Source organism: Mesoplodon densirostris, chromosome 8, assembly GCF_025265405.1.
Source record: "Mesoplodon densirostris isolate mMesDen1 chromosome 8, mMesDen1 primary haplotype, whole genome shotgun sequence".
NCBI lineage: Eukaryota > Metazoa > Chordata > Mammalia > Artiodactyla > Ziphiidae > Mesoplodon > Mesoplodon densirostris.
The window spans coordinates 39269641-39295420 of NC_082668.1; the positions used below are offsets into that span (position 1 = coordinate 39269641).

The following is a 25780-nucleotide window of genomic DNA, read 5'->3' on the forward strand; positions in this document are numbered from 1 at the left end:
TTCTGGTCTCATCTTGGGAGATGACATAAATAGAAGCCATGTCCTTTGCCTCCCTTGATGGGTGAATCAAGTCCCAAAGTCTGCCTACATTAGAGTGTCCTGTTGACCATTCGTGACCTTCCCCCTAGCTGAGAGGAAGGGGGTCATTCCCAGAACTGTCTGAAAATATTCCATGGGAAGAATAGCCTGGAGGGGTTAGAAGAAGAGTTCTTTTCTTCATGGTGAACCTGGAGAGGTGGCTTTGCTAGTTTAACCTAGTCACTGTGGTTGTAACTGGGGACAGAAACGCCTTAACAAGTAAGTGGTTTGTAGAATTGCTAAAGATGGACTTTGATGCCTGGCTCCTCCTGTCTCTTTCGCTAAACGTGGCATAACTGGAAACGTAGGAAGCCTTAGGACCAAGCATACTGAAATTTTTTTCTTTTGGCCAGAATTAGAATTCGGTTTTACTTTTCTGGATAGTCCAAGTTACCATGATTATCAAACTGAAAATAAGACAAAGCAACAGATCATATCATAAAATATTTGCTACATAGGTCTGTTAGAACTTTAGTTTCTCTACGCTAATTTTTCTCTTTCTAATTTTATAAATAGTATTAGATTTATTTAGATAATAACCTGCTAAAATAACTAATCATGAAGAAGGGCATGCTTTCATGGAATTCTCCAAGAATAATCACGTATTTCCCAGTATGTAATAAGCATTTAAAAACTTGATGAAAGAATGAACGATAGGGCCTCCCTGGTGGCGCAGTGGTTGAGAGTCCGCCTGCCGATGCAGGGGATACGGGTTCGTGCCCCGGTCTGGGAGGATCCCATATGCCGCGGAGCGGCTGGGCCCGTGAGCCATGGCCGCTGAGCCTGCGCGTCCGGAGCCTGCGCGTCCGGAGCCTGCGCGTCCGGAGCCTGTGCTCCGCAACGGGGGAGGCCACAACAGTGAGAGGCCCGCATACCGCAAAAAAAAAAAAAAAAAAAAAGAATGAACGATAGAGTTTAAGGGTCTATTGATAAAGTTTTATTTCCAATTCAAGTTTTTATATATAGGGTACTGTTACAAAATAAATCAAGAGGTTATATTTAAAGGAGATCTTTTAAATGATTAGGGAGAAAAAGCACAATAGCATAAATGTATATTTTTATATTGATATTGTACAAGTATTTTTATTATGTTTGCAGGCTTTAGTTTATTTATTAGCTCATAGTGGGAAGACCTTTGAAGAGTTTCTTTTCCTCTTTCAGGCTACTGGCACTATGTAGTGAATCATCAAAATAAATTCTTCCTTTCTATTACTCCTACATTAGAACCTGGCATACTGGAGGTATACAGTAAATCTTAAAGAACAATAAGCACCTCTGTTTCTTAAAAGAAAGAAAAAAATCTCACTTTCAGTTACTTCTGATTTTTAAAAATATTAAAACAATATAGATTCAAATGTTAGTTTTTCTTTCTCATCCTTAACTTTTTTCAGATTGTAAAAGCAATAGCAATTCATGATAGAGAATTGAGAGATACAGAGAATTAAAATTACCTGTAAACTTTATTACCCAGAGACAGCCCTGTTTAATCTTGATACATTTCTTTCCATTCTAGTATGTTGCCATGTATATTCTACAGAGCATTTGCCATATAAGATGAACAAGAGTTGAAGTGGAAGATCTGTCTACTGTGCCCCTCTTGGAGATCCATAATGCATACTGGCAATATTAAAGGCTCTGAGAAGGTCTGCAAGAAAGAAACCTTTCAGTTAGTGTTTCCTGAGCGTATTTGACTCCTAGCACTGTGTGTGTTTGTGCGCCTGCGGGCGTGTGTGTAATGCCTATTGGCATCTTCACACATTGACAAATTTAATTCTATTTTCCTTTTCTCCTTTTAAGTCATGAGCTTTTCCGACAGTCTTCCCTGGCAATGGGAAATTCTCCTCTAATTTTTCAGACCTGATGTCTTGGTACACCTCAGAAACAGGACCGAGATTCAGAAAGAGAAAATTTGTCCTGGAAAGGAGGAGTAATCTTCAAATGCATGATCATTGTGGGCTGTATAACATGATTTTGCATACCTCCAGTCCGAAAAATCAAATTTATTCATGGTCAAGAGGATGTTTCTGAGTCTTTGCCAGCTGTGGATTATGTATCTGGGGAAAGCTGATGGAGAGGCCTTTGATCACAGGCTGGCTTGTTGTAGAATTTCCTGACTGCAAAGGGCAGACAGTTACTTTTAAGAGAGGATGGGTGTGTGTTAGGGTGGGCTGGAGAATGGGCCAGAAAACTGTGAGGTTTGGTTATTATGCAGTATACCATGTCCTCGGATCTGTCTTTCTGAGATGACTTATCTGCAGTAAAACATTACCACATGCTGCTGTGGTTAATCAAAAAAACTTACTTCAAGACTGCTGTAGCCACACTAAATCTAAACTGGGCACAAAGTGTTGTTTCCCTCAGAGGAGGACTCCTAGAAGCAAGTGAGGTCGAATCTAGCAATTTTGTAAAGGTTTCCTTTACGCTTCTAGCAGCTGTCACTGGTGCTACTAGCTTGCCGTTTTTAGAACAGTTTTGGGGATTCCCATCTTGCTTCTTGCCCAGCTCTTCCTCTTAATTTCTGAAATACCTCGAGTTTAGTAGTTGAAGTCTGACCAACTCTTTTTTTTTTTTTTAAAGAAGGTACCAGTCTGGTTTGACTTACCTCTTGAGTATATTTTTCTATGTAAGTTTTATTCCATAATTAACAATTCAACCATTGGTATTTTAGGAAATGCAGAAGTCATATGACCCCAAATGCATATATTATAAGGGAGTGTGTTTGAGAGATTAGCAGAAAAATGAAAAGCCCCTCTTCTGACTGAAAACCCACACTGAAGCCATTTGACAAGAATTAGACTGATTGTATTTGGTATTTTTTTCTCCAGTATTCACCACATATATTTCTTCTTATGCAGTCTAATCTGAGGATGCCATGTAAATGGGTCACTGAAATGCAGCAATTTAATTTTTCTCCAATCGAATGATCTCATTTCTATTAACTTTTGAAGGTTTACAGCAGTGAAAGTATTTTTGCTTCTATGTATGAAGTTTAAAAACATCATTTTTTTTTCCCATAATATACGAGAGCAACCAATTTCACTGTCGAGTAAAAATAAAAACTAGGATTTAAAAATTAGTCCGGGGGCTTCCCTGGTGGCGCAGTGGTTGAGAGTCCGCCTGCCGATGCAGGGGACACGGGTTCGTGCCCCGGTCCGGGAAGATCCCACATGCCGCGAAGCGGCTGGGCCCGTGAGCCATGGCCGCTGAGCCTGCGCGTCCGGAGCCTGTGCTCCGCAACGGGAGAGGCCACAACAGTGAGAGGCCCGCGTACCGGAAAAAATAAATAAATAAATAAAAATTAGTCCAAAGTGGCATTTAGGAACTTAGCTGTAGGCTGCTGTGCTGATACCATGACAAACCAAAGTATAGGGTTGGGTCAGGTTTTGTTTCGGTTTTCTTTTCAATATCCAGTGCTCGTGGATTAAGTTCTAGAAATGTTCCAATTGTAAGGCAGGGATCTGTTTGGATTCCACCACGGGTATGTTCCTTGGGTTGGATGCTGGAGGGTGAGGCACGTTTCGCCAGACCCATGTCAACTACCTAGTAATCATCAAAGTCAAAAAATTCATTGTCTCCCCCTTGGTTTTCCATCCCCTGGAAATCTACTCGGTACTGCAAGATACCTCCAACTGCACCAAATCCTTTCACAAACTGGGATCCTTCTTGTGCCTTATCTGTGACAATTTCCAACATAGCTCCAAATTTTTTTTTATAGCTGTCAGCAAACCATTCCAGCAGGGGCATCATGCTCATGTTCTTGTCGTGTCTCTTTGTCTGTAAAATGAGATTTATCCTTCTCTTTCTCTGGAGTTGATAGAAAATTTTGTGCTCTTCTGTGCTTTGACAATGAAGAACATCTCTCTGGCTGATGTCATCAAAGTATCGCTCTATTAATTTCTTCTCTTGAATGAGCTTCACGTTGGAGAGGACTTCAGTAGATATCTCAATACCTTGGTTGAATCCATTTTTACCACCGTAGGATGTATCAACTAATTTAAAAACTTTTGATTGTAACCTCTGATCAAACATATCAGATAGACTTAGTTCAGTTTTAAAGTCAGCTGATCCAGCTAAGCCGATACCAGTCACGTTCACTTTGTCCCCAGAAATAAACAGCTGCCCCGCAGTCTGAGCTACTTTCCAGATAGAGTTAGGTCACTTCCCATTCTTAAATGGGCAAGATGCAGGCTGGTTGACCTCCTCCACCATGTTTCTCCGGGAGAGCCACAGTGAATTTGTGCAGGACTTCTCTTGTATTTCCTTGGAGTGTGCCAAAAAGTCACCACTACCATCTGTTACAGTGATGCCAACTTGCTGTCTTCTGGAAGCAGTGCTGTAAGAGCCTCTGGATGGAATTGGTTGTCCCACAAATACAATGACGTATCACTTGGTTTGAAAGGTTCAAAGTCAATGTTGACTTTCTTTTCCTTTCCCTCTTCTGTTACAGTTGTAGCACAGTAAACTACCAGGCCATTTGGATGTACTTCGTTATAAAACTTGAGTCTTTGTTGTAAAGATGTAATGGCTCCCAGGACTGGAAGGTGGTTTGCTAGTAACTTAAAGTTAGATGCACTTCCAAACTCCTCTGCTAACATTTTTGCCACTCATGAAATCTGGTCTTTGGGAGGGATGATCAGTGATATCATGCCTGTGCCTTTGCTGCGGGCCGCCTCCAAGCTCTTAATGAGCTTCCTGCTCTTCCAGATCTCCACGTCCCTGTCGGCAGCGCTGGGGTCATCTGCTGTGTTCTCGCTGCCTTCTCCCTCAGGGCCACTCTTTGGTGGCAGCGGCTGCTCCTCCCTGGCGGTGGCTCTGATGTAGGACACCCTGCATTTGGTTTTTACATGAGTGTTCCCCTGGTCACATTTTCATCTCTTGTTCATGATCTGAAATCCATCAGGGTATTGAAACTCCCAAAGATTAAAAAAATAGTTCAAAGACCGAAGCAAAGGTGATATGCAGTAGAACTGGCAGGCTATAAAACATGAAACTCTAAGTCTGCTCTGGGGCAGTGTAAATGGTACAGACATCTTATGAAAATAGAAAATAAAATCCAAGCAAAACTAAAAACACATTTTAGAACTCATGTGACGGTGATACTTGGTTATCTTGCATGGAGACTAACTTGTTTGTTCATATCAAGGCTTGAATTACATTCTGTTGTTGCACATACAGGTTTCTTTCTCCCGTTTGGTCGGTCTTACTTGCTTAGATGACATCCATTTGAGGAGGGACCTGCTGTTACCAGGAACAGCAAACGAGATCCCCTCAAATATTTTTGCAATTTGTGGCAGAAACTACTGATAGTCTCCCAGTATCCAGCCTTCCTTTCTTTGTTATTAATATAAACTTCTTCTAGAATACAGACTATATTTTCTAGCTTCCCTTGCCTCTAGGTATGGCTGTATGACTACATTCCGACTAAAGGACTTATGTGTGAATTTCTAAAAAGGGGGAAGCTTTTTTACCTCTTTCTTTCCTACTGATGCTTATAATTGGGTGGGATGGCTGGACTTGAGCAGCCTTGATGGATCATGAAGTAGAAGCATGAAGTAGATGCTAAGGAGAGTTTTGCAGCAAGGTAGATGGAACCTGGGTCTTCTCACTGCAGACCACTGTAGCAGTCCTGGGTAACTTCGTATTTAGACCTTGTTTACAGTGAGGGAGAAATATGCATCTGTCTTGTTTAAGCCACTGCTGTTTGGGATTTTCTGAACTACACTGTGGAGCCTAATCCTTCTCTCATATTATGCTATCCTTAGGACTAAACCAGTTCTTTGTCAGGGTCATGACCATAGCATAGATCAAGATAAACTAAATTCGCCGCGAAGAATCTACTTACTAGCACTATGTCAAGCCGATTGATCAGACAGTTTTCAGAACACTATTTTCTTCACTTCATCTTTATTTGGCCTGACCATTTATATGGCAGGGTGTCAGGACGTGATGGGGTTTGCTTACTAAATTTATTCAGCAAATTGGTGCCTACTGTATTCCAGGCATTGCGTTAGGCTCCAAGAATCCAGTGAAAGCAAAACAGCCATAGTCTCTGTTTTGACAGGGCTTACAGTCTAGTGCAGAAAGATGGATATTAGTCAAATAACACACACAGTTACATAATTACTCTACAGACTGATAACTGCTCTGAGGGGAAAGCACAGGAAGCTGCAAGAACCTGTGTAACGGGGGAATCTCATCTGGACGGGACAGTGGGAGTGTGGTGAGGGAAGGGTGTTCTGGACAAGGGCCTTTTGAATTGAGATCTGGAAGGTGAATTGGATTTATCTAGGTGAGGAAGAGTGTATAGAATGTTCTAGACAGAGGGAATTGTCTGTGCAGAAGCTGTGAGAAGGGAGAGGGCTGATGCATTTCAGGAGTGGAAGGGAGGCCACTGCATTCCCGTGCATTACTGGTGCACAGTAAATAAGGGAAAACAGCGGGAATAAACTAAGCTTATTTGGTAAGGATGTTCCTTTTGTAAGGAATTAAGTATTATCTTTTATTACAATATTATTGTAGAGAATCTGATCACTTAATTCCAAATCTATCACAAGATAGATAAAACCATCAGACCTTTTGTATCTTTGGAGGTGATGCTCTGGGACATGTAATTAAGCTCCAGGTTTTTCTGCGTGATTCTCTTTTGCAGTGATTTACATATTGTTTATCAACGGTCATTTAGACATTTGCACAGGTGAACAGTAGACACAAACAGAGCCAGCATTAAAGACATCACACCCATTGACGCTTCTAATGAGAACATTAATGCTGTGAGATATTTTTAATGAGCACAGGCTCCCTTGAATAGAGCTTCATTCCTAAAAAAAAAGGAGAGGACCAGAGTGGCTTGAATGCAAGTGAGTTGATAAGTCTCGTCTTTTGAGAAAAATATTGCTGAAATGGTACCTTTTAAGTTAATGCTACTGAAAGTAAAAACAGCAGAGGCCGGAAAATATTTGTTTTCCAAACACATTTTATTTATAGATTGGTGAGTTCTTAGAAAAGATGATTTAATAATTGATTCCTTCTCTGTTTTGAACAAATATAGTATTTGGTGCCTTCCCTAAGCGTCGTAACTAGTACTGAAACATTCAAGAGTGCAGTACTATATGAGAACAAAGGTCTATTCTTAGGGGAAAAAATCAGCTATTATATGAGACCCACAATCGATGGCAAAAAGCAACTTAAAGAAGTCGAGTTTGCTCCAAAAATGAGTCTGTGCTGCCTCTCATCACCTCAGTTCTACACTGTGGCCATCTTTGCTGCTGCCAAGCCTTCAAAGAACACTTTGTTTCGCTTATTTTCTTGACTTCTAGTGAGAGACAGTCAGTAATGTCTTGCTTCTCTCGATTTTCCCCCTAGTATTTCTGAATGTTGCTGTGCCTATGCTGCTTCTGTAAGTCATTTTAACTACAGTATAGTGTGTTTCTTCTTACGACGTGCTCTGTACAAACTTGGACTTGATGTGGTACAGCAGTTCTCTTTTTCTCATAGCTACTGTAAAATTTCTCTTCCTTCCTCCCTCCCTCCCTCCGTCCCTCCCTCCCTCTCTCTCTCTCTCTTTCTTTCTTTCTTTCCTTTTCTTTCTTTCTCTCCTTTGCTCCCTCCCTTCCTTTATTTTTTTAGGCATTTGTTGAGGGGAGATATTGGCAGTTTGGGGCTTAGAGCGAGGCTACCTTTGTGATGAATGGAGAAAGAAAATTGAAACTTATTTAAAAGCTCCATTAAAGGGATATATAGATAGACAACACTTCTGTCCATAGAGTTGAAAGAAACGACTAGGCCCTGTAGATGATAAGGCTCAACATTGTAAGAATAAGTGAACACAAGAAATCTTTTGTAATATCCTCTTTTTATTGGCCTACAGAAATATTGTTTGCGTATGGTCTCCTGTTGCTCCTTTTTTTCAGTGTGTTCAGGCTCTACCATTGATTAGCTGGGGAGGTGGGTTCAGTTGTTCAGATACTTGTGAACGCTTTCAAGGTAAGAACCATGTGTCTTCTTAATCTGCTCTTAACTTAGGCAACAGACACATAATAGATGCTTAGTGATGGTTTTTGAATGTATTTACATGCAGTCAGCCTTCAGGAGAGGAAAAGTGCCTACAACTTAAATTCTGATCCCGCCAGGAAAGCTTTGCAGAGATAGTGCTTTGCAGCCTCTTTGACCCATAGAAGGGGCAGGGGTTGGGAGATTCTGGATATAGCTCTGGGTCTGTATTGAGCATCTAGGTGGCATCTTTTGGGTTTTCACCTGTTGGAGCATTATTATGTCCTATTTCTACCAGATGTGCACTTATACTTCTATTCATTTGTCCAGGAGTGTCTTAGACTCAGAATTACTATTTGATGGTCATGTAACAAATAGCCCTCATCAATTGACCCTATGTTTCAAGCCCTCACTGCAGTGCTGAGGGCCCTATTCAGAGTAACTTGTGTGGTGTTACTTCCCTTGATTTACTGCCCCTGAGAGCTCCGCATGGAGCACCATTGCCTGAACCATTCATTTGCTCACTCAAATGAATGCCTTTGGACTACTTTGCATTGTTAGTTACTTGTTTTATTCCTGTACACCTCACCTCCCCAGCTGTTTTATAGCTTCTAGAAGGCAGAGGTTGGATCTCAGACTACTTTTGATCCCCTCTCAGTATATAGTAGGCAATCAACAAATATTTGAATTTGGAAATTCCAAGTGAAGATAGTTTTTCTCTTGTGGAAAATTCTAGCAGTATCATTCTATTTAGTTCTTTTATAGAACCCAAGACCATGCTTAACTGGGTAGACAATTCCATATAGCTTGCTAAGATTTTCACATGCAAGCCTTCTTTCTTTCGTCTTAGCATTTTGTGTGTGTGTGTGTGTGTGTGTGTGTGTGTGTGTGTGTGTGTTGAGGCTGAAGTTTGTAATGCTTAACATAGAAAGCCCATAGGTATAGGCCCATTCTCTCTGAAGGTGAAACGTAGGACTAATTGAACAAATGCTGTTAGCAACGAATAAGAAATGAAGTTTGAAAGATTTAGCATTGAGTATAGACTGCTAACCCTCTCTTCAGCCTTTTCTTAAAATGACTCTATTGAAAGGAGATATTAGAACTTACTGGAAGTGGTTTTCAGGTGAAATTTGGAGAGAGGCAATCAAATGGAGATTTTAAAGTTTTAAAGTTTAGCAAAGTTTTGTAATTTTGGAAATCGAGGACCATTAAGGTTAAGTAAATTTGGGGGTATTTACCTAACAGAAAACCATAGGCTATTAAAAAGATGAGGTGGATAGGCATGCGTGACATGGGAAAATATACAAAAAGTCAAAAAAGCAAGTTGTAGGACAGCTCTTAAAGTATGATCTCTATTATATAACAAAACAGAATAAGAGATTTCTGTATATAAACACATATAGTTATTTGCAGAAAGAAGTCTGGCAGGATGCACACCAGACAGACTGATGGCTGAGTACCTCTGGGGAGTGAAGATGGGTGGGTTTTTTGTTTACTCTATATTTTTGTATTGTGTGAGACTTCTAAACAGATTATATGTTTATATATTATTCATTATGAAAAAAAGTACATCCAGTGGTCCCAAGACATTCCTCTGTCATTCCAGTTTTGTGGTGTCTTAGGAGAGAAAACTGAAAGAACAGTGTATGGTTTTGAATTGTTTCATTGCATTATTTATCTTGGCCAAAGATGAGTGCGGTTACACTTGAGTTATTGCTAAACAATGAGAAGCTGTGACATGAAAGAGAATATAAGCAGTTTCTGTTTATTCCCTTTGTTAAGTCAATTTAGAAATCATCAGATATTGGTTGAAGAAAAAAGTACAGCCCTTAGTTTAATAACATCATTTATGTGATCTAATTTGTATTTGCTAGCAGTTCAACCTTAGTCAGAGACATTCAGTGGCTGAGAGGCATATTAATCATTTCTGGGAAGAAGCTAGGACACCACATTACGAAATGCTTTTGCATGGTGTATCCCACTGGATCCTTTTTTTTTTTTTTTTTAGATGTTGGGGGCAGGAGTTCATTAATTTATTTATTTTTGCTGTGTTGGGTCTTTGTTTCTGTGCAAGGGCTTTCTCTAGTTGTGGCAAGTGGGGGCCACTCTTCATCGCGGTGCACGGGCCTCTCACTATCGCGGCCTCTCTTGTTGAGGAGCACAGGCTCCAGACGTGCAGGCTCAGTAGTTGTGGCTCACAGGCCTAGTTGCTCCGCGGCATGTGGGATCCTCCCAGACCAGGGCTCGAACCCGTGTCCCCTGCATTAGCAGGCAGATTCTCAACCACTGCGCCACCAGGGAAGCCCCCCCACTGGATCCTTTTAAGAGCAGTGGATGAAGTAGCACAGGAGACACTGTTTCTGCTTTATATAGGAGGAGATGGTCCCAGAGAAAATGATGACATAAACTGAGCCGTAGAGCTGGTGAGTGACAGCGTCAGCAATTGGATGGAGCCAGGCTCTCTGGTTTCAAATTTTGTTCTCTCTCCACCCAGCATGAGGGTGTGCACCATAGCAGAGCTGCCCAGGGTAAAATGCACTGGGACCATGTTTTGTCCCAGTAAAGCTTCAAACCACTGAAAAGTGTTGTGAGAGAAGATTAGTCTTGAAGGAAGAGGATGAGGGTCAAATAAGATAACAAATATGAAAGAACTTTCTTGGAAAACGTTTTTCAAAGTTGAGGTGGTGTTTTGGTGCTGAGTGGTATAACAACACGTTCCATCTGTCCTTGACATGCTTTGAGATGTGCCCGAGAGCTCTACTGCCTTTTTTTTTTTTTTGCAGTACGTGGGCCTCTCACTGTTGTGGCCTCTCCCGTTGCGGAGCACCGGCTCTGGACGCGCAGGCTCAGCGGCCGTGGCTCACGGGCCCAGCCGCTCCATGGCACGTGGGATCCTCCCGGACCGGGGCACGAACCCATGTCCCCTGCATCGGCAGGTGGACTCTCAACCACTGCGCCACCAGGGAAGCCCTTTACTGTCTTTTAGCTTCAAAAGCTGATGCAGAGGATGGGGAGAGATGAGGAGGGAAGAGAACCAGGAAAGGAACCTCATGGGCTGACTTCTGTCTGGATCAGTGGACTCACTGCCATCAAGGGAAACTACTTTCTAGAAGGAAGTGGGCCTTACTCCAGACCTTAGGGGCTCCTCTTCTCTTCTCTTGTGTGGACAGATTTTGAATGACAAACAGTTTTGTCATTGTGCCCATCCCCATGTGCTGTGTTATTGGAGCTGGGATGGTAGTTGCATATACAGAGCTCAGATCAAATGAAGTTCAACAGGCAGCTGCCACATGGGTACAACTTCCTATATCTTTGGGTCTGGATGAGGGTTTGTGAAGAGGTGACTTATGAAGGTGAGGCTTTGTGCTTCATTACCAGCCTCTAAGGCCATGTGCTCCTTTGAGCATTGGATTTCTTAAGGACAGACTGGATTATCACCTCCTTGTTGTTGTTTTGTTAGGTTTTCAAAATGGGAAGTCTTGAGAACCAAATACCTTCATTTATTCAGAAGGTGAGAGCATTTATTCAGAAGGTGAGAGTGTGGGACACAGTGGTTCAGGGTCATCCACCCATCTACTCATTCAACATGTATTATATGCCTGATATTAGTGGACACTGGAGGGTGGTGATGGATACAAAAACCAATTCTGTTCTTGCCCTGAACTCATAATCTAGTGGGGAAGGGGAAGAAGAGACATGGAAATAACTATTCCATTACAGTGTGCTAGGTGAAGCACCGGGCACATACTAGGTACACAGAAATGGCCCATGGGGCTTCCCTGGTGGCGCAGTGGTTGAGAGTCCGCCTGCCGATGCAGGGGACACGTGTTTGTGCCCTGGTCCGGGAGAGTCCCACGTGCCACGGAGCGGCTAGGCCCGTGAGCCATGGCCGCTGAGCCTGCGTGTCCGGAGACTGTGCTCCGCAATGGGAGAAGCCACAGCAGTGAGAGGCCTGCGTACCACACAAAAATAAAGAAAGAAAGAAATGGCCCATGAATGGAAGTATTATAATAGGTGTATGAACAAGACCCTAGATTCAAGGCCTAGAGCAGAGCTTCTTAACCATGGTGCTGTTGACATTTTGGGCCAGATAATTCTCTCTTATGGGGGATTGTCTTGTGCACAGATTAGGACCCTGAGGTCCTGGAAGTTGAGGGAAGCCCTGGAGGAAGAGGCCTGAGACCCTGAATGGCCACGTGGATCCCTGCCCTCTCCTAATCTGCATCGGACTGCTTTGGACCGTAGGATGTTTAGCAGTATCCCTGGCCTCTACCTACTAGATGTCTGTGGCACTCCTCACCCAACTGTGACAATCAAAAATGTCTTCAGGCGTTGCCAAATGTCCCTGACAGGGCAACATCGCCCTTGGTTAAGAACCACTGCCCTAGAGGAACATGGGATTATCATTCCATGTTTGGCAGGGCTAGGGAAAGGTATTCATGGTAGGATGTTCTTAATTGATTGATAATTCAGGTTCAGCTCAGTTTACCCCCAAGAAGTATGGCTGCTGACAATGACTTAGCTAAAGGCATGTCTGTCTATTTTTGTCCAAATCTGGATTGATTTCCTTCCTCCTCCTCACGGCAGAGAAAATATTCCATCAAACCCTGTATTCTTTTCTCTCTGGGTCCGGTTTTCCAGTCTTCCTTTCAGTTGGGTGGGGCCAGGTGACTGAGTTCTGGCCAGTAGAATGTGGTCACTTTCTGGCCTCGTCCCTATAAAACCTCCCACATGTTCCTTTACTTTGTCTTTCATGGCTTGTTGACTGTAAGCACAGAATCCAGAAGAGGACCCTGAGGTCCTGGAAGGTGAGGGAAGCCCTGGAGGAAGAGGCCTGAGACCCTGAATGGCCACATGGATCCCTGCCCTCTCCTAATCTGCTTTGGACTGTAACACGAGAAAGAAACAAACTACTGTGCAATAGTACTGACATTTAGGGGATGTTTGGCATAGTAGTTAGCTTTCTTGATTAATATACTCTCCCTTGCTCCCTCTCCTTTATTGGGTACCTCTCACATGTCATAAAAATACTACTTAATGTTACTTCTCTTTGGTCACTCTGGTGACATGCACATGTCATAACCTAGGATATAGCCCTGTCTTAGCAGTACCTGTGATATAATTAATTGTATACCTTCTTATCTCACATGCTTTTCCTTTTCAAAATCTTCCTTGGAAGGGATGAGTGTTTGAATCTGCCTCTAGTGCCCTCTGAGACTCCTGGGACCCGGTCATGGAATAGGAGTTTTGGTTTCAATCCAAGCAGAAAATTCTTCCTGAATGCTGAGTTCATAGTAGCTTTATTCCCCACATGGTTCAAATGGTGACATTCTGAAGGCAGAGGAAGGAAGAGGACAGTCAATCCTTTTATTTAATTTTGGCAAGACTACGGGTTATGGTGCTCTGGGGAAATGCAGCCACAGATGCATCAACCTTTTTAAAAATTCTTGGCAGTTTAACCCTTTACGTCATAAACCTAAACACAGACAGTGCATCCTTGAAGAAAGCTTGTATTGGCTACATTTGTCACCAGTATCCCTCCTCCAAGATCATCCTTCCATCTGTGCTTGTGAAATGCAAGTTCTGTTTACTTTAATCAGTATTTATTTGCTACATTATTTGGGTTATGATTTTCAACGTGTTGGACAGTTTTATGATTAGCTTAGCAATCCCTATTTTATATATCATTTGCTGCCAAGTTATAGATAAGCGTAAGGGAGTTTTTTTTTCTAATCGTGATAATATTGTATCTACAGTGACAATATTGTATCTCTATTCGAGAGGCAGCATAGCCAAGTGGTTAAGAATGTGGACTCTGGAGCCTTACTGCCTAGGTTCTAATCCCAGTTTAGCATTTTACCTACTGTGTGACCTTGGGGCAAGTTGCTTAACTTCACTGGGCCTTGCTTTCAGGACAATAATTGTACCCACTTCATGGAGCTATTGTGAGAACCAAAAAGGTTAATTTGTGTATGGACTTTAGGTGTGTGCCTGGCACAATATAAGTGCTTTATAAATGTTATCCTTCAGTGTTTCTGTGCTCTATATTTTTCATATATTTTAATTACATGGTAATCAAAAGGAGAAACTAGTTATTATTTAATTCATTAGGTCTTGAAACTTCCTCTATGCTTTTAAAGGACTTAATTAGCTAGAGTTATTACAACTCAGTTTGGGGAAAATTTTCTATTTTTATATATACACAGATAGGAGGAAGTATGAAAAAATGAATTCCAAAATTTCATAGCATCATCTCTGGGAGGTTTGATTATGAATAATCGTAAATCACTGAAAATTTTCTCATGTGCATTTTTCTAGTCTCTGCACATGAGCCTATATTACTTGTAGAGTTTGTTTTAACAGGAGAAGGACTAATATTTTTGACATTTCGTGTTCTATAGTCAAATCCTTTTATTAGGAATTTAGTACTCCTGAATGTTTTATCTTTTTATCTGCTGATGTAAGTCTCTTTTCATTTCCTTTGCTCTTCCCAGTAATACTTAAATTTATGTGAAGTTCTATAAGGATTTCTTTTTTTTTTAATCTTTGGTTGAACGATATACCATTCTAAGTGCTCTATATTACATATACTATCTCACATAATTTCCCAACAATACTACTACTATTCCATTTTACATATGAGACAAGAAGTTAAGTAACATGCCCAAGATGACACACATATATATATATATTTTTTCTATGTCATAATATTGACATTCAGTCCAGTAATCCTCCACTGTAATAGCTCCTTTACTTTGCAGTGAAAATCGATTTGTATATTTTTTGCCTCTGAGTCCTTGTGGGATTTTTTTAAAAATTCAAACAGAAAGTCACAAAAATTATAATCATCCTCATCAGTTCACTCAGTCCCATGTAATTAATTTTTTTCATCTTGATCTTTTGTTAGCACTTTTATGAATTCATCAGTTTTCCATTAGAGTTCTGAAAATGCTTATTCACTCAGTTCAGCAGTATAGTCAGTTACCAGAAAACTGTACTTGTCAGAGTCTTTTCCATGAATTCCTTGAAGATGAAACCCTTTTATAGGAAATTTTTGCAAAAGCATCAGAGTACACCCAGAACTGTCTGTAAATGACAAAAGACTTAAAAATGACCACGGTTAAAGATTTGATGAAAGTTCATAATAATGCAATTGACAAGGAAATTTAGTTATTTATGATATATACATTTTAAAGTAATAACTAGAATTATGACTTATAACATTATACCAGAACATATAAGATTTTTAGAAATTTCATGTAATGTCTGAAACATCTATATTAACATATTTCCATACAAGTAACCCAGAGAAAGTTTAGTATTAGTTGTTTTTTTCTGTTTGTTTTTTTATACTGCAGATTCTTATTAGTCATCAATTTTATACACATCAGTGTATACATGTCAATCCCAATCGCCCAATTCATCACACCACCATCCCCACCCCTCCGTGGCTTTCCCCCGTTGGTTTCCATACGTTTGTTCTCTACATCTGTGTCTCAACTTCTGCCCTGCAAACCGGTTCATCTGTACCAATTTTCTAGGTTCCACATACATGCGTTAATATACGATATTTGTTTTTCTCTTTCAAAGTACTTCACTCTGTATGACAGTCTCTAGATCCATCCATGTCTCAACAAATTACTCAGTTTCTTCCTTTTTATGGCTGAGTAATATTCCACTGTATATATGTACCACAACTTCTTTATCCGTTCGTCTGTCGATGGGCATTTAGGTTGCTTCCATGACCTGGCTATTGTAAATAGTGCTGCAGTGAACGTTGGGGTGCATGTGTCTTTTTGAATTATGGTTTTCTCTGGGTATATGCCCAACAGTGGGATTGCTGGATCATATGGTAATTCTATTTTTAGTTTTTTAAGGAACCTCCATACTGTTCTCCATAGTGGCTGTATCAATTTACATTCTCACCAACAGTGCAAGAGAGTTCCCTTTTCTCCACACCCTCTCCAGCATTTGTTGTTTGTAGAATTTCTGATGATGCCCATTCTAACTGGCGTGAGGTGATAACACATTGTAGCTTTGATGTGCATTTCTCTAATAACTAGTAATGCTGAGCAGCTTTTCATGTGCTTCTTGGCCATCTGTATGTCTTCGTTGGAGAAATATCTATTTAGGTCTTCTGCCCATTTTTGGATTGGGTTGTTTGTTTCTTTAATATTGAGCTGCATGAGCTGTTCATATATTTTGGAGATTAATCCTTTGTCCGCTGATTCGTTTGCAAATATTTTCTCCCATTCTGAGGGTTGTCTTTTCATCTTATTTATAGTTTCCTTTGCTGTGCAAAAGCTTTGAAGTTTCATTAGGTCCCATTTGTTTATTTTTGCTTTTATTTCCATTACTCTAGGAGGTGGATCAAAAAAGATCTTGCTGTGATTTATGTCAAAGAGTGTTCTGCCTAGGTTTTCCTCTAAGAGTTTTATAGTGTCTGATCTTACATTTAGGTCTCGAATCCATTTTGAGTTTATTTTTTTGTATGGTGTTAGGGAGTGTTCTAATTTTATTCTTTTACATGTAGCTGTCCAATTTTCCCAGCACCACTTATTGAAGAGACCGTCTTTTCTCCGTTGTATATCTTTGCCTCCTTTGTCATAGATTAGCGGACCATAGGTGCGTGGGTTTATCTCTGGGCTTTCTATCTTGTTCCATTGATCTGTGTTTCTGTTTTTGTGCCAGTACCATATTGTGCCAGTACCATACTGATTACTGTAGTTTTGTAGTATAGTCTGAAGTCAGGGAGTCTGATTCCTCTAGCCCCGTTTTTTTCCTTCAAGACTGCTTTGGCTATTTGTGGTCTTTTGTGTCTCCACACAAATTTTGAGATGATTTGTTCTAGTTCCGTAAAAAATGCCATTGGTAATTTGATAGGGATTGCATTGAATCTGTAGATTGCTTTGGGTAGTAGAGTCATTTTCACAATATTGATTCTTCCAATCCAAGAACATACTGTATCTCTCCATCTGTTGGTGTCATCTTTAATTTCTTTCATCAGTGCCTTATAGTTTTCTGCATAAAGGTCTTTTGTTTCCCTAGGTAGGTTTATTACTAGGTATTTTATTCTTTTTGTTGCAGTGGTAAATGGGAGTGTTTCCATAATTTCTCTTTCAGATTTTTCATCATTACTGTATAGGAATGCAAGAGATTTCTGTGCATTAATTTTGTATCCTGCAATTTTACCAAATTCATTGATTAGATCTAGTACTTTTCTGGTGGCATTTTTAGGATTCTCTATGTATAGTATCATGTCATCTGCAAACAGTGACAGTTTTACTTCTTCTTTTCCAATTTGTATTCCTTTTATTTCTTTTTCTTCTCTGATTACCATGACTAGGACTTCCAAAACTATGTTGAATAATACTGGTGAGAGTAGACATCCTTGTCTTGTTCCTGATCTTAGAGGAAGTGCTTTCAGTTTTTCACCATTGAGAATGATGTTTGCTGCGGGTTTGTTGTATATGGCCTTTATTATGTTGAGGCAGGTTCCCTCTATGCCCACTTTCCGGAGAGTTTTTATCATAAATGGGTATTGAATTTTGTCAAAAGCTTTTTCTGCATCTATTGAGATGATCATATGGTTTTTCTTCTTCAGTTTGTTAATATGGTGTATCACATTGATTGATTTGAGTATATGGAAGAATCCTTGCATCTCTGGGATCAATCCCACTTGATCATGGTGTATGATCCTTTTAATGTGCTGTTGGATTCTGTTTGCTAGTATTTATTTTGTTGAGCATTTTGCATCTGTATTCATCAGTGATATTGGTCTGTAATTTTCTTTTTTTGGTAGTATCTTTGGTTTTGGTATCAGGGTGATGGTGGCCTCATAGAATGAGTTTGGGAGTGTTCCTTCCTCTGAAAGTTTTTGGAAGAGTTTGAGAAGGATGGGTGTTAGCTCTTCTCTAAATGCTTGACAGAATTCACCTGTGATGCCATCTGGTCCTGGACTTTTGTTTGTTGGAAGATTTTTAATCACAGTTTCAATGTCATTACTTGTGATCGGTCTGTTCATATTTTCTGTTTCCTCCTGGTTCAGTCTTGGAAGGTTATACCTTTCTAAGAATTTGTCCATTTCTTCCAGGTTGTCCATTTTATTGGCATAGAGTTGCTTGTAAGTAGTCTCTTAGGATGCTTTGTATTTCTGCAGTGTCTGTTGTAACTTCTCCTTTTTCACTTCTAATTTAATTGATTTGAGTCCTCTCCCTCTTTTTCTTGATGAGTCTGGCTAATGGTTTATCAATTTTGTTTATCTTCTCAAAGAACCAGCTTTTAGTTTTATTGATCCTTGCTATTGTTTTCTTTGTTTCTATTTCATTTATTTCTGCTCTGATGTTTATTATTTCTTTCCTTCTGTTAACTTTGGGTTTTGTTTGTTCTTCTTTCTCTAGTTCCTTTAGGTGTAAGGTTAGATTGTTTACTTGAGATTTTTCTTGTTTCTTAAGGTAGGCTTGTATAGCTATACACTTCCCTCTTAGAACTGCTTTTGCTGCATCAAATAGTTTTTTTTTTTTTTTTTTTTTGCGGTATGCGGGCCTCTCACTGTTGTGGCCTCCCCCGTTGCGGAGCACAGGCTCCGGACACGCAGGCTCCGGACGCGCAGGCTCAGCGGCCATGGCTCACGGGCCCAGCCGCTCCGCGGCATATGGGATCCTCCCAGACCGGGGCACGAACCCGTATCCCCTGCATCGGCAGGCGGACTCTCAACCACTTGCGCCACCAGGGAGGCCCCATCAAATAGTTTTGTATCATCGTGTTATCATTGTCATTTGTCTCTTCGTATTTTTTGATTTCCTCTTTGATTTCTTCAGTGATCTCTTTGTTATTTAGTAACGTATTGCTTAGCCTCCATGTGTTTGTGTTTTTTACGTTTCTTTCCCTGTAATTCATTTCTAATCTCATAGCGTTGTGGTCAGAAAAGATGCTTGATATGATTTCAGTTTTCTTAAATGTACTGAGGCTTGATCTGAGACCCAGGTGTGATGTATCCTGGAGAATGTTCCGTGCACACTTGAGAAGAAAGTGTAATCTGCTGTTTTTGGATGGAATGTCCTATAAATATCAATTAAATCTATCTGGTCTATTGTGCCATTTAAAGCTTGTGTTTCCTTATTTATTTTCATTTTGGATGATCTGTCCAGTGGTGTGAGTGAGATGTTAAAGCCCCCCACTATTATTGTGTTACTGTCGATTTCCTCTTTTTTTTTTTTTTTGCGGTATGCGGGCCTCTCACTGTTGTGGCCTCCCCCGTCACGGAGCACAGGCTCCGGACGCGCAGGCTCCGGATGCGCAGGCTCAGCGGCCATGGCTCACGGGCCCAGCCGCTCCGCGGCATATGGGATCCTCCCAGACCGGGGCACGAACCCGTATCCCCTGCATCGGCAGGCGGACTCTCAACCACTTGCGCCACCAGGGAGGCCCCGATTTCCTCTTTTGTAGCTGTTAGCAGTTGCCTTATATATTGAGTTGCTTCTATGTTGGGTGCATATATATTTATAATTGTTATATCTTCTTCTTGGATTGATCCCTTGATCATTACATAATGTCCTTCCTTGTCTCTTGTAACATTCTTTATTTTAAAGTCTATTTTATCTGATATGAGTAGTGCTACTCCAGCTTTTTTGATTTCCATTTGCATGGAATATCTTGTTCCATCCTCTTGCTTTCAATCTGTATGTGTCCCTAGGTCTAAAGTGGGTCTCTTGTAGACAGCATATATATGGGTCTTGTTTTTGTATCCCTCAGCAAGCCTGTGTCTTTTGGTTGGAGCATTTAATCCGTTCACGTTTAAGGTAATTATCAATATGTATGTTCCTGTGACAATATTCTTCATTGTTTTGGGTTTGTTTTTGTAGGTCCTTTTCTTCTCTTGTGTTTCCCACTTAGAGAAGTTCCTTTAGCATTTGCTGTAGAGCTGGTTTGGTGGTGCTGAATTCTCTTAGCTTTTGCTTGTCTGTAAAGCTGTTGATTTCTCCATCGAATCTGAATGAGATCTTTGCTGGGTAGAGTAATCTTGGTTGTAGGTTCTTCCCTTTCATCACTTTAAGTATATCATGCCACTCCCTTCTGCCTTGTAGAGTTTCTGCTGAGAAATCAGCTGTTAACCTTATGGGAGTTCCCTTGTATGTTATTTGTCATTTTTCCCTTGCTGCTTTCAATAATTTTTCTTTGTCTTTAATTTTTGTCAGTTTGATTACTATGTATCTCAGCATGTTTCTCCTTGGGTTTATCCTGTATGAGACTTGCTGTGCTTCCTGGACTTGGGTGGCTATTTCCTTTCCCATGTTAGGGAAGTTTTTGACTATAATCTCTTCAAATATTTTCTCAGGTCCTTTCTCTCTCTCTTCTCCTTCTAGGACCCCTATAATGTGAATATTGTTGCAGTTAATGTTGTCCCAGAGGTCTCTTAGGCTGTCTTCATTTCTTTTCATTCTTTTTTCTTTATTCTGTTCCACAGCACTGAATTCCACCATTCTGTCTTCCAGTTCATTTATCCGTTCTTCTGCCTCAGTTATTCTGCTATTGATTCCTTCTAGTGTAGTTTCCATTTCAGTTATTGTATTGTTCATCTCTGTTTGTTTGTTCTTTAATTCTGCTAGGTCTTTGTTAAACATTTCTTGTATCTTCTCGATCTTTGCCTCTGTTCTTTTTCCGAGGTCCTGGATCATCTTCACTATCATTATTCTGAATTCTTTTTCTGGAAGGTTTGCTATCTCCACTTTATTTACTTGTTTTTCTGGGATTTTATCCTGTTCCTTCATCTGGTACATAGCCCTCTGCCTTTTCATCTTGTCTATCTTTCTGTGAATGTGGTTTTTGTTCCACAGGCTGCAGGATTGTAGTTCTTCTTGCTTCTGCTGTCTGCCCTCTGGTGGATGAGGCTATCTAAGAGGCTTGATGGGAGAGACTGGTGGTGGATAGAGCTGACTGTTGCTCTGGTGGGCAGAGCTCAGTAAAACTTTAATCCACTTGACTGCTGATGGGTGGGGCTGGGTTCCCTTGTGTTGGTTGTTTGGCCTCAGGCAACCCAACACTGGAGCCTACCTGGGCTCTTTGCTGTGGCTAATGGCAGACTCTGGGAGGGCTCACACCAAGGAATACTTCCCAGAACTTCTGCTGCCAGTGTCCTTGTCCCCACGGTGAGCCACAGCCACCCCCTGCCTCTGCAGGAGACCCTCCACAACTAGTAGGTAGGTCTGGTTCAGTCTCCCCTGTGGTCACTGCTCCTTCCCCTGGGTCCTGATGCACACACTACTTTGTGTGTGCCCTCCAGGAGTGGAGTCTCTGTTTCCCCCAGTCCTGTCAAAGTCCTGCAATCAGTTCCCACTAGGCTTCAGAGTCTGATTCTCTAGGAATTCCTCCTCCTGTTGCCGGACCACCAGGTTGGGAAGCCTGACATGGGGCTCAGAACCTTCACTCCAGTGGGTGGACTTCTGTGGTATAAGTGTTCTCCAGTCTGTGAGTCACCCACCCACCAGTTATGGGATTTGATTTTACTGTGATTGCGCCCCTCCTATCGTCTCATTGTGGCTTCTCCTTTGTTTTTGGATGTCGGGTATCTGTTTTGGTGAGTTCCAGTGTCTTCCTGTCGATGACTGTCCAGCAGATAGTTGTGATTCTGGTGTTCTTCCAAAAGGGAGTGAGAGCATGTCCTTCTACTCCGCCATCTTGGTTCCTCTCTGGGCTAGATTCTTCTATAAGGATTTCTTAAAATATAAATTATCTATGAAGTTATCTACTTGGTCTTCATAACCAACCCATCAGGTGTGATCCCAGCTTTGCCCATGAGTAAAATAAGCCACTAGAAATGGACTTGCTCGGGGACTTCCCTGGGGTGTAGTGGTTAAGAATCCACCTGCCATTGCAGGGGACACGGGTTTGAACCTCGTTCTGGGAAGATCCCACATGCCGCGGAGCATCTAAGCCCGTGTGCTGCAACTACTGAAGCCCACATTGCTTGAGCCCATGCTCTGCAACAAGAGAAACCACCGCAATGAGAAGCCTGTGCAACGCAACGAAGTGTAGCCCCCGCTTGCCGCAACTAGAGAAAGCCCAGGTGCAGCAACGAAAACCGAACACAGCCAAAAAGAAAAGGAAGAAATAGATTTGCCCCAACATATGCCACCAGTAAGTGGCAGGAGCAGGGCTGGAACTGAGGTCTTCGGACCCCTGGGCCAGTTCTCATTCTACTCTGCTGTGGTTCTGACCCCTCTTTCTCACAGGTCAGCTGTCTTTTTCTTCCTGCCCCAAGAGGATAACTTTTGGTTAAAACAAAAACATTTTCTTGGTTATTTTTAATAGGTAAGCAGGATTGGGACACTCACATGGGATCAGGCAGGACAAGCAGAGGAGACTGCTTTCCAGGGGTTTTCACACCTTAAGTTGTGTGAATCAGGAGGTATTCGTGAAACCCCAGGTGGGGTCATTGTGCTTATCCCTTTCCAGAATCTGGAAAGGGACCAGCGATGCCACATGACACCCAGCTCTTGAGGAGCTTGGCCCATTCTAGCTCCATACACTATTTCTGCAGCCCCGTGTCAGCTCTTCCTGAAAGCAAAGCTTCAGACCACCCATTAGCAACTAATTTCTTTTTCAAGAAGTTGCCCTGAAGCCATTTCTTTACATGAAAGCTTTTAGTTCTTCCCTACCCTAGAAATTCCGTTTACCACCAAATGAAGTTTTTTAGAGACGGTTGTTATTATTTCTTTTGAAGAGAAGTATCAGGACAGGGGTTGATGGAAGCAATAAAGAAAACCATTAAAATAGATTGCTAATTAGGCTGCTGCTTCCTGGTGAAGATGGCAGCAGTGGGCGTTTTCCAGCTCAAATGGTGATGTGGTTGTTATAACAGTAGCCAATGGCTGGGCGTCCGGGCCACAGTTAGACTGACTGTTGTGTAGCTGGTCTCTGGAAACTCTCAGGGAATTGGGTTCAAATTGGGGTCCCTTTTTAAAATCAGACTCTGAGATCTAATTTCATAAGGAGAAACAGAATTATGAAAGAAAGTAATGTAATAGAGAAGAATCTGAAGACATGGGTTCTAACTCTCACGTTATTATGGGCTAATTACTTATGTGACTTTAGGAATGTCACTTCACAGCTCTGGGCCTCAACTTCCTGACCTGTAGAATGAGGTGGTTGGATCACATCTGTGGTACGTGACCCTCATTCTGCATCAGGATCACCTGAGGAGTGCCTAAAAAATACAGTACCCCAGCCCCATCCATAGAGACTCTGATTTAATTGGTGTGGGGTACACCCAGCATCGGTATTTCTAAAAGTTCTGCAGGGGATTCAAATGTGCGGCCCAGTTGGATCAACTCTAAAATTCCCTCTAGCTGTAACAGTCTATTCTAAAATATATATAGCTGGTCTCTTACCAAGGGATTTATAAGCTACACAACAGCTTGTAAATGGGTTTACTATAATGAAGAACACTGATCATTTTTGTCTTGAAAAACATAGAAAAGTTATTAAAGGGTTATTGAAGCTATGTCATTGATTTGTACAATTAGCTAATTCTGCAGGGAAAGCCATAAAAGTTTTCTTCTATGAGGCATGGAGGGTAGGAGAAAGAGAGTTTAACATAGCCAGGAGGAAGGAATTGCTGTTTTTAGGTAACTGAAAGTGTTTTTCCTCAGTTTATGTTGGGAGAACTGGTTCATAGGCCTAGAAGAGAATGTTTGGGTTGCAAATTACTTTTAAGGTAAGCACAGTAATTTCTAACCCATACCTCTTTTTAAATCCCAAGGCAGAAATCCTATTTTTATAAATGCCAGATTATTAGGTCTGGTTTTGGGTCAAAATTCCAGTCCTTGCTAAAGCAAATTACCCTTCCTTGGGAATCAAATTCCCCCAAACCACATTTATTTTTAAAGCTAATGCACTGGAAAACACAAGATTAATTGAACATTCCTTTTATTTACTGAGTTTCAAATTATTAACCATATTGGAATTGGGCTGAATGATTTTATAGTTTATACTTGGATATCAAAAGAAAAATTAAGAGATGTGGCATCAAATTTGATACTGAAGGTTTCCTCATAAGTACTTTCTGTTCAAGCCTTTGGTTCCTTGGATCCCCAAAGGTGGTTATCATCCAGCACATAAGCCGGTCATAGTAAATCCAAAGCCCAAGGTCACCTCCCTTCCGTCCCTCACTCCCTCCCCACCACACACATAAAAAGCTCTGGCTATGTAATCCTCTTTTGTGTCAGAAGAATCTAGGCAAGATTCAGAACTGTTGTTTCTTGCAAACAGGAAGGCACCATCTATAGCCATGATAAACTTCACATTTGTTTTGAATTTAGAGCCTGTGAGCTATAACAGTCCTATACCAGGAAAGGATAGTAACTGACCTCATGTGGCATCGGATAGGAACAGGTATAATTAGATAAGAGGCACTTTTAAAACAATCAACGTATCTACTTATTACTAGCCCTTGACTCCTTTTCCTAAAAAGAAAATTGAGTTTGTATTTGAAAGTTCTATGAGGCTTAAAAAAAAAATCAGGTGTTAGTTTTTTAAGTACAGAAAAGCATAATGAAGAAAAGAAAAATGACCCCAAATTCATCACCCAGGTAATCCTGTAAACATTAGAAACTCAAATGTCCAAAACGGGCACAAAAGACTACTCCTTACATATCTATTTTTTTTTTTTTTTTTTTTTTTTTGTGGTATGCGGGCCTCTCACTGTTGTGGCCTCTCCTGTTGCGGAGGACAGGCTCCAGACGTGCAGGCTCAGCGGCCATGGCTCACGGGCCCAGCCGCTCCACGGCATGTGGGATCTTCCCGGATCGGGGCACGAACCCGTGTCCCCTGCATCAGCAGGCGGACTCTCAACCACTGCGCCACCAGGGAAGCCCTTAGATATCTACTCTTAATAGAGAACTTTTTTTTTATTTAGAAAATGAGGCTAGAATATAATAACTAATTTTTTTTTTGCCCACTTAGGTGCCAATTCCTATTCTAACTTCTAATTCTCTAACAACTATTACAAGGTAGATACTATTGTTATCCTCACCTTACAAATGAGAAAAGATGCTAAATAATTTATCCAAGTTCATGGTTAATATGCAGCAGGGCTGAGATTTGAACTCAGATCACCTGGCTTCCAAGGCCCAACTCATAAACCATTTCTCTATGCTGTATATCACAGAATTTTGGGGACTTAAACTGTAGAAAGTTCTAATTACGCTTGCTAAGTAACTAGACTGCTATGAAAATTGTGAATTATTATCTTAGGTTCTGAAGAACTCAACTCAAGACCATCTCCTTCTGCTCCTTTTCCAAGACTGCCCTTTGGGATCAGCTCAGAAAAGTAGAATTTGTTTTGTTTTGTTTTTTTTAATTGGACTAGAGTTGATTTACAGATTTTGGTTTTAATACCCAAAAGATTATGCAACTTTATATATATAGTGTTTCAGATTAAAATTAATATGTTTATAAGGAGGAAAATGCCAATTATGCATACAGTGTATTAAAACTGATTTTCCTGTTTGTTCTCCTTCCTTTTTCATTTGTTCAGTTTTTTCTCCCCCTTAAATCTCTTTAAACTATGGTCGGGATTTAAGCCATGGAGAACCACTTCCCTCAGAGCAATGACAGTGGTGGTGGTGGTGTTCCTTGTACTCTGCCTGGTGAAGTCTAGGACATGAGTTGCCTTCTAGAATGCAGAATGTGCTCGGGGAACAGTTTAAGGGAC

At 41.0% G+C, this 25780-nt stretch overlaps 1 protein-coding gene and 1 pseudogene across 3 annotated transcripts in view; one reads left to right on the plus strand and one right to left on the minus strand.

Moving 5' to 3' along the window:
- The window catches only part of ANKRD44 (ankyrin repeat domain 44), a 326875-nt gene that overhangs the window by 63460 nt on the left and 237635 nt on the right, over window positions 1-25780 (plus strand). The window lies entirely within an intron of this gene.
- Window positions 3619-4739, minus strand: LOC132495346 (eukaryotic peptide chain release factor subunit 1-like; annotated as a pseudogene).